The following is a 10,498-nucleotide window of genomic DNA, read 5'->3' on the forward strand; positions in this document are numbered from 1 at the left end:
AGCTGGGATGGCCCCTTAAATGTGTCCCAAATGGATGCAAGGCGGGTACTCACCACATCAACAGCCATTGAATTGGGGATCCCCCTCAAGAAGAGCAGAAAATTGGGCAAGTGCATACTGGGAGGAGGGCAGAATGACCTTTCTGAGGCTGAAGTGTGTACTCACTCGAATGCTTAGCATTTAACAGAGTGGACAGGGCATCTTCCCGGAGACAAGGGCTGGGGCTGCTGGCCTGCTGGGGGGCATGCTGGGAGGACGCCAGGAGACTGCTGATGGTGTTTCATTAAAACATTAGACCATTTCATTGTGATTTATTTAAATGACAGTTTTTAAATTTGGAAATTAAGTCAACAATTTTTCTTTCCCCTTTTAGCAACATACATTTTGAAGATGAACTCAACAATACGGGCAGCAAATACAATTCAAAAGGACTCTTTGTTATGGAGTTCACTGAAATATATTACAATCACCTCATTCTTCTATAAATGGATCATCTCTGGAAATAGCTAGATACACCATAGTAAGGCATTTTGGTAAATGGCTAATTAGTGAAGTGTTGGGAAATGCCTCGTCTGGTTTCAGGAACTGTAGCCCCACCAACAGGCAAGAGGGCCCCAAGTCTGGAGCTAATCAAAGAGGCCTTGGAAAAACAGGCCACTGAGGAGATAAAACCTGTCCGCCTGGTGGGGGCACAGCCCCTGCCCCCCTTGCATCACCCTGCTTGACACTGTGACGGTCGGTATCCATGACGGGTTAAGTTTTTCTCATGAGGAGAAAACAGCCTAAGACAGACATCGGCCAGTATGGGCAGCAGACAAAGACTCGGGGGACATGGAGAAAGGGCAAAAAGGCCCACACTCCTTGGCTCGGCTGGGACATAGCTAGAGTCCTCATTCTATCTGAAAGAAGTCTCCTTATCTCTTGGTGGCTCTGCCCCTCCCATGTGGCTCAGGCTTGAAACAATACTAAAGGCAGGTCCAGCCCCCAAGTGGATCAGGCGGTCCCAGGAGACAATCAGGCCTGGAAGCATGCTTTCTCGAAGCATGCTTTGTTCTTCCCTCAAGAGCTATGATAACTGGCTCACACTGGGAAGGAGATTTACATTATTCATAGACCCTGACCTGAGGCAGGTCTCTTGTGTTCCTCCCATTGTTATCTATGTTCTCTGTCTGTTTTCTGTAAACATAGCCTTTTGACATTGATTGTTGAGTTTTGTTGTATAACCCTGTGCATATGGTTCTCAATAAAAGTCTTTGGACACCGGGGCTTGGGGCCTTCTCCCCTAGAGGGAAGGGCCATGTCCCCTCTCCTGGCAAACAGAGAAGGGTTTGCGATGACTCATGTTTATTTCCCCCATTTGGGACAACTCCGGGACAGGCTCTGCGGAATTCAGAGCCCTGCTCCCTCCTCAGCTGCCTCCGGACAGTAACCCTTAGATCCAGGAGCCCTGTGCTCCACCGTGGTGCTCCCCGCAACAAGTTGCTTCCCGCAACAGGTTTGTGTTTTTGTTTTTAAAGCGGGGGGGAAGCAAACAAATAATAATAAAGGTGGGGAAGAAATTCAGGTTCCTCCAGAATATTATTGTCTCTAGAAGGAGCACAACAGAGAGAGAGAGCTTTCCAAATGACCAATCCTTTATTTGGGTACCAAGGGTAGTGGCCTTACAAGCGATTGCCTAGAAACCTAAAGAACCTTTGCTTATGAGCATGACATTTATCGATACTTAGTGGGAATTCAAACCAGAAAAATTTAAAGCTGTGTCTTTATTAATCGTTCAAAAATAGTAAGCTCAATTATAATAGCGTACATCATGTGTTTAATAAAAATAATTGTATTTTCCAAAATAAAGAAAATTTAGTAAAAAGAGAGGCATTGTTTTCATTTTTTTGCAAGTTTCTAATATCTGGCTTGATAAAAAAACAGCTGAATTCTCATATATATGTGTTTGCATTCAATTCAGTCTGTTGTGATATATTATTTAGATGAAGAGAACAAAGAATCTAATATCATACAGAAATTTAGCTGAAAAAGGGAGACATATTTGAATAGTTTTTCAGGTGATTGTGGATTCTTTTTTTAATACTTTGGTCAAAGTTGACAAATGGTAATTTCTTAAAAGTTAGTTGCATTTGGAATCTGAAACCACATCACTGAACCATTCTACTCTGCCCAGTAATTCCACTGGTCTATTATAATTTGAACGTATCATTCAACTATGCATGGTTGTGTAATATTGAGCATTGATTATTTAGAACATATTAATTCACTGAATTATGCTGCTCTTAAAGCTTTTGGCACATTTCTTAATTTATTAACCATATTAGTTAGTGTCACCACTCATTTCATAAAAAGTCTTTAGATCTTGGGAAGTTGACAGTCATGGTGGCACAAGCAAATTTTTCAAAATTCTAATTTTTGCTTGGAAGCTGAATCTTACCATTAGCAAAAGTACCGTTTCCCTTGTAATGACAAGCTCACTTCATCACTTTTTTTAATTCAAATTTTATTTTGTGAGCACTGTAGATTAACACGCAGTTGTAAGAAATAATACAGAGAGATCCCATGTGCCCTTTATTTAGCTTCCCTCAACTGTGACATCTTGCAGAACTAGTGTACAATGTCACAACCAGGATATTGCATTGAGACAGAACATTTTCATTACCACAAAAATCCATCAAGTTGCCTTCATATAGCCACATCCATTTCCCTCTTGTTCCCACCTCCTGTTTGTCTCCTGGCAACCATTAATTTGTTCTCTATTTCTATCATTCTGTCATTTTAAAAATAACAGAACCACAAGGTATAGAACCCTTGGGGATTGGTTGCTTTTTTTTTTTTTTTTTAACCTTAGTATAATTCTATCTAGGTTGTTGCATGCACGGTAGTTTGTTCTTTTTTATTGCTGAATAACATTTCATGGTATGGATACACCACAGTTTGTTTAATCATTCACTTGTTGCAGGACATTTAGACTGTTTCCAGTTTAGAGCTATTATAAATAAAGCTGCTATAAATGTTTACATATAGGTTTCTGTATAGTCACGTCTTCATTTCTCTGAGATACATGCTCAGGATACATTGCTGGGTCATGGTAGTTGCATGCTCAGCTTAGGTGTTTTTCTGTTTTTTGTTTTTAAAGCAACTGATGTAACAGGGCACAGCCAGGGCCCCCCCCAAAGGGTATTTGTAACAGGGTCCAGAGATTGGGGTGTCCAAGAAAAATATGTTCTCCCATGGCGGCCCACCCTGGGGGATGGGAGTCTTGAGCAGGGCCACTGAGAGTCATTTTGCATGTCAATAACAGGACAGCTTCATTCCTCATATGCAAAAAGATTATTTTGCATATCACCAAAGCTAATCAGGACGGTTTAAAAGACTTAATGCAGAACATAACTGGAGAGGGAAGGAGGAGAGACAGGGGCCCCCGGGAGAGAACAGGGACAGTCTCCGGAAACAGTGTGAAGACCACGTGGGAAGAAAGAGGGGAGAAAGGACTCTTGCTCGTGGGCCATGAGAAAGTGCCCCACGGTTATGGATTAAAAGCTGGAGATCGCAGCGGATGGTGCTGAGAGCTGTGAGAGGCCTGCCTAGGCAGGCCCTGGACTTCCGTTCTTTTTCTTCTGAAGGATGGTACCCCTGACAGGCCTGTCTGGCTTAACTGGGCAAAGGTGGGGAAGGCAGGACGGTGTGTGTGCTGGTGATTGTTTTAAAGGGATTTTGAGGTTTAAGGGTGACATTTAGCCATTCATCAAACCTGTATAATTTTTGAATAAATAGTTCCTTTCCTTTTCACCAAACTCTGCCATTCAGAGCCATCATTCCAAGGGTGGCGGGCAAAAGACCTATAACCGAGGGACCCCGGGGAAAGGGGTGTTGTTTTGGTAATAGCATCTGGGCACCCCGCACCCCCCCCAGCCCCACGGGTCCATTTGCTTGGTAACACTGACAACTGATTTGCTGAATGGCTGCTTCATTTTATAGTCCCACCAGCACAGGTGATCCAGTTTCTCTGCATCCTCACTAGCTTTTGCTGTTGTCACTATTTTTTAATAGGCTGTTTTTCAGAGTAGTTTTAGATTCACATCAGAACTGAGCAGAACTTAGGTTTCCCACATAAGCATAACCTCTCCCACTATCACCATCCCTACCAGAGTGGTTAAGTTTATTACAGTTCATAAACCTACTGATAATAGTAACCGACACATTACTTTTATCACCCAAAGTCCGCAGTTTGTTTACATTAGGATTCACTCTTGGCGTTGTACATTCTATTGGTTTTGACAAATGTATAATGACATGTATCCACCAAAACAGTGTCCTACAGAATAGTTTCACTGCCCTAAAAATCCTCTGCTCCATTTATTCATCCCTCTCTCCCCCTAACTTCTAGGAACCACTGATCTTTTTACTGTACTCATGGTTTTGCCTTTTCCAGAATGTCATTTATTTGGACTCATATAGCATCTAGCCTTTTCAGATTGGCTGCTTCTCACTATCCTTTTAAAAGATTTTATTTATTTATTTTCAGAGAAAGGGGAAGTGAGGGAGAAAGAGAGTTGGAGAAAAATATCGATGTGAGAGAGAAACATCAATTGGTTGCCTTGCAAATGTACCATGATTGGGGACCTAACCCACACCCAGGCATGTGCCCTGACTGGAAATTGAGCTGGCGGCCCTTTGCTTTGTGGGATGACGCCCAGCCATTGAGCTGCACCAGTCAGGGCCTTTTCACTATTTTTTATTCTAGCCATTCTAATAAGCATATAATGGTATCTCATGGTGATTTTAATTTGCAGTTCCCTATAATTAACGATATCAAAATCTTTTCATGTGCTTATTTGCCACCTGTGTACCTTCTTCAGTGGACTATTGCTTTGCCTTTGCTCATACTCTAGCCAGATTTTTTGCTCTTATACCATTGTGTTTTGAGAGTCTTTTAAAATATATTCTAGATCTATCCTGTTGTTGAATATGTAGTTTGGAAACATTTTTTTTCATTCTGTAGATTGTCTTTTCATTCTCTTAACAAGGGTATTTTGCAGAGCAAATGTTTTTAATTTTAATAAAGCCCAATTTATCAATTTTTAAAAAGATTGAATTTTTGGTGTCAACTACTTATTGAAAAGGTGATCCTTACTTCATTGTATTATATTACATTATATATGATTATATATAAATTATAAACCATATAATTCATAAATTTATAATTATATAATATAGAGCAACCTAGAGCAACCACTACAAGAGCCATACAAAAACATGCTAAAAATATATTTTAAACATATATATGTTACATTATATATGTATGTACCATCATAGTCTTTATTGAAGTTTGAAAGAATACCCACCAGATAGCTAAGTCTGAATAACCATAATTTATCTTTTAATTGTTTTTAAAGTAAAAGTTGTATTCCATTAAAAAAATAGCTAATTCATCTCACAACTCAAAAATCTTAGAGGTGTTTTTCCTTGAGACAACCATTGTACCTCACCACGCAGCAGAAGTATTACCCAGAATATTGAAAAGATGTATACTAAAAGGGTGAGAGTTCATAGCATTAATAGCATTTACTGCTTCACTAAGGATTTTCTTAAGTAAAACTGGCTGTAAATTTCTGTACATATTTATTTCTTGCAAGTGTGTGAGAATGAAGTTTTACAGTGACTGTTTGCACAGTTTGGTACCACTGCCCTGATTTGTGCTGAGACATCACCAGTTTTACTCATCATTACTGACCCCCTCATTTTTAGATGGTGGTAAAAAATTTAAAACCATAAAATTCACGATTTTAACCATTTTCAAGTGGCAATTAGCACTTTTATAATGTTACACAATCACCACCACTATCTAGTTTCAGAACATTTTCATTGCCCCAAAAGACAGTTCTGTGTCCATTAAACACTTATTCCCCTTCCAACTCCCCCTAGTTCCTGCCAACCACTAATCTGCTGTCTTTACGGATTTTCATATTCTGGCAGTTTTGTATAAATTGAATCATACAATATGTGACCTTTTATGTCTAGCCTCTTTCACTGAGCAAATATCAGTACATTGTTTCTTTTCACAGATGAGTAGTATTCCATTGTGTAACTATGCCACACTTGGTTTATCCATTCAAAAGCTGATGGACAGTTCTGGCAGGTGGCTTAGTTGGTTTGATCATCTTCTTGTACACCAATAGGCAGTCTGAGTTCAATTCCCGGTCAGGGCAGAGTCCTAGGTTGCGGATTTGATCCCCGGTTGGAGCACATATAGGAGGCAGTTGATCAGTTTCTCATTCACACATCAATGTTTGTCTTTCTCTCTCTATTCCTTTCTCTCTAAAGGCAATAAAAAACAAACAAATATATCCTCAGGTGAGTATTAAAAAAAACAGTTGATGGACATTTGGGTTATTTCCACTGTTGGCTATTATGAATTGTGTTGTTATGAACATCTGTGTATAAGTTTCTGTTTGAACGTCTATTTTCAATTCTTTGGGAAAATACCTAGGAATACAATGGGGGTAATTCTATATTTAACTTTTTGAAGAACTGTCAAGCTGCTTTCCATAGTAGCTGCACTATTTTACATTCCCATCCACTATGTACGAGGGTTACATTTTCCCTACATCCTCACCAATACTTATTTTTCAGTTTAAGAAATTGGAACCATTCTAATGGATGTAAAGTCATATCTCATCATAGGCTCAGAAATATTTTTGCCTCATTGGTTCAAATTTTAACATAGAAAGAAGCAAATAATATGGAAGTATTAACATGAAAATATTTTTTTATTTCAATGACCCTCCCCATGAAAAGACCTTAGATCCTGTCAGGAGTCTATAGACCGTCCTTTGAGAAGAGCTGTCCTCACTGAACTTTATGCTGGCAGACTAATATTGGTAGACTTTTCTTTACCCAGTTAGTGACATTTCAGATGATTTTTCTCGGCTGCTTCCCATTCATAAGGGACGAAGGTGGGGTAGTGGTTAAAGCTATGAGCTTTTGCATCAGATAGACCTGCGTTTGAATTTTACCTCTGTAAATACTTATATAATTTGGGGCAAGTTTTCTAACATCTCTGAGCCTAAGTTTCCTGAGCTATAAAATGGGGCAATTACTATATCATGGAATTCTTATGAAGTTTAATAAGATAATAAGTGTAAGTTGTTTGGTAAATAGTGGGCACTCCTGAAATGGTAGCTATGAAAAGTAGATAGTATTACAAGTGTCATATTATTTATTACCTAAATGGGGACAATTTTGAGGGTGAAAAGAGTGCTGGACAACATGTTTTACCTGTCCCAGGCACACCCAGAAGTGAGCCACCCTAATAAAAGAGAGTTGTACGAAATCATTTTAGCAACAGAAGAAAATTTTTGCCCACGAACTGGAGATGAAGAGTATATGCTCTGGATCCTACTCCTTGGGTTTGAATCCCACAACATGCAGGTTGTGTGGCCTGGAACAAGTTACTTCATCTCCTTATGCCGACATTTCCTCATCCCTGTACTGAGTAAAAATAGCAGCTCATAATGCTGTTGCAAGAATTAAATTACATAGTTTATGTAAAGTGCTTAGAACACTGTCTGGCACATTATAAGCATTATGTATTTAAGAGTTGCTATTGTTAGACGAGGAAATTTAAAGGGAGGCTAAGGAAGCAGGAGGAAAATCTTATTTTCAGTGAACTGGTAGAAAGAACAGTTAAAAGCAGCTTTTTATAATGGTCTAACTAGCAAAAGCGATTGCATAGAAGCCTTTCCTCACAACATTTGATCATGGCTGTTTACAAGAAAAATCCTGGTTAAGAAAATTCAGCCCTTTAAAAGTTGATCTTGTTTTCTACTTATGATACTGATCATTTGTGTTGCAAGCCTCTTGGTCCCTAATAGTGTGGTTCTCGGGTGAGTAACACTATCACGTTACAGGCAAGCTGTCCCTACCATGATCAGGAAATCCCTCATTGAGACTAACATACATTTTTTAGAATTTTATGTTTTTTATTCTAAGACCAAATTTCTTATATTGAATATAATGATATTATTTATATGTAGTATATGACTATATTAAAAGGATAAGGGAGTGAGCAGGTATGCACATACTTTAGCAAAATAACATTTATTAGTAATTTGTCGCTATACTGGGTTCATATTTTAATTACCTGTTTGTTTCCGATGTTAAGCATTTTAATAGTGTATGAATTTTGGTTTCATGGTTTCTTCCTGAGGTTATAAATGAGCACATATAACAGTTTACAGTAAGTTCCCCCTTTTTCAGTGATAGCAGAACTCCCATCCCACCCCCTGTTATCTTTAAACTGAGAAGAGAAATGGAATCATCTCAGTCTGCTCCGGCCCAGCACCCGCCATGACTCACACCAGGATACTTTCCTTTGATTACTTTTTCTGTGGTCCCTGTTCCCTGTGATGATTGAAGGTGGGTATCCTGAGGTAATAACTAACTAACTGCTCCCTTAGAGGATAGAGGGCAAGAATTATCAGCGTTATTTCAGGGTGGAAAATAGGGCCCTGCAGTGCAAGGTTCCAGCCCGGTGAAACGAAGGGACTGGACCGCCACTCTGTGGGGCCATGGCCGCCCTAGCGGCCCAGCTGTCGAGTTCTGTACACTTGGGAGGTCTAGGAGTGCAAGTTGGCGATGACACTTGTTCCTACCAACTTTGACTGACGGGGACGGCGTGTATTTCTGGAAACCAGCTGAAGTGGCACTGCTCTGTGGCTAAAAAATAATCACAGTTTTCAACTTAATGTGGCCACTAGCTTTACAATTATGAGATCCTTGAAGAATTTTAAATTTGAGACGTTTCATTTATTTTAAACTTTGCAATACACAGACTTTATTGACATTTAATATTGTGCTATTTCAAATAAAACATTTCACTTTTTTCATTAAAAATAATCATGTGTTATTTCAGCGATTTTCAATCTTTTTCATCTCATGGCACACATAAACTAATTACTAAAATTCTGTGGCACACCAAAAAAAATGTTATATTTTTTTGCTGACCTGACAAAAATATTGCTTTAATTTTGATTCATTTACATTGAATGGCTATTGCTGTGTTGGCTGTTGTTATTTTTTATTTGACAGTCTCAAGGAAAAGAGGTCAGTGCCCCTGACTAAATGATCAGGTATTGCATATTTTAAAAATTCTTGCGGCATAAATCATGCCCTAGTAGTTAACTACTCCTGGAAGCATATGGAATCTTTCAGTCTCTCTTTTGGGCCTTTTGGTACCTAGGAATGTTGAGGAGTTTACCCGCTTCTTTAAATATCAGGGAGAGATTGAACATTATTTAATCTTAGGGATCAAGATGACCTTAAAATTACTGTGTTTCTGTGGACATCACTGCTTAGGGCCTGGAAAGAGTAGGGTTCTAGTCAGACCATCTTCGATATCACTAATCATATTTCAATAAGAACAAGGACTACAGGAAGGACAAACAGTAATACTCTGGCACCTGGAATTTTAACATAAAACCAAATTTCACCATTGACATCAAGGCTGATTGCTAAGAAACATTAAAATAGGAACCTTCTATAACATTAACTCTAGGCCTTTATATTAGAGGTACTTTCTAATGTAAAGTCATTGGAGTGACTGACTATGGGAAATTTTGTTCAGAGATCTCAGGTGGCTGGGAAAAAGCTGCTATGGAAACATGTAATTGTCCACTGTTCACTTAAACACCCATTTCAAACCAACAGGTGGAGATAGGCCATGGAAGGGGACAGTGCATAAGCTTCTGAGACCTTGGAGATCAGTAAGATCAGGAAAAAGGGAACTAACTTTCTTCTTGGTTAGAAGAGGGAAACTAACATTTTTCTGGAGGCAGATTGTACTCGTTTGTGGACTCTGAGTGAGGTGTTTTGTATATTTAACTCTCAAAAAGTCCGTAGTGATCGGTGATATTATCCTTATTTGGCAGATGAGAATTGGGTCAATTTGGCCCTCAACCTGTGCTTCTCCTACTCTGCGTGACGCGTGGTGTCACAGGCAGGGTGAGCCACCACACGGAGGGACTGGCTGTGCCTCAGGAGTGGGCAGCAGTACACCCCCTGCAGAGCTTACATAAAACCTTTAAGGTGATAAATCACCGAGCAGAGCCAAACCAAATCAAATCTCCACCCCCAGAGCCAACACAGAAAAACAAAACTAGTGGTAAGCGTGTGTGATGTTGTGACTTATGATAAGAACTGTATATTTGGTCTTCCTGTTCTTGCCACAGAGTCCTTTAACCCTAGGAATTTCCTAAGTGGTGAGAGCATTTAAAGGTGTCTTGTGTTTTGTTAATGAGGTGACCTTTGGAAAGCACCAGCGGATGGGGGCCGGTTGCCAGGGAAACCAACCAAGATTAGAGGGTTGGCACTTTCAGCCCCGCCCTCTGATTTCTAGGGATGGGAAAAGGGGGACAAGGGGTGGAATCAATAACCAATGACAGACAATTTAATCAAGCACGCTGGAGCAAGGAAGCCACCATACAAACCCAAAAGG

The sequence above is a fragment of the Pteronotus mesoamericanus genome, unplaced genomic scaffold (genome assembly GCF_021234165.1).
Source record: "Pteronotus mesoamericanus isolate MK-2021 breed Mesoamerican mustached bat unplaced genomic scaffold, CSHL_Meso_final contig_74, whole genome shotgun sequence".
NCBI classification, from domain to species: domain Eukaryota; kingdom Metazoa; phylum Chordata; class Mammalia; order Chiroptera; family Mormoopidae; genus Pteronotus; species Pteronotus mesoamericanus.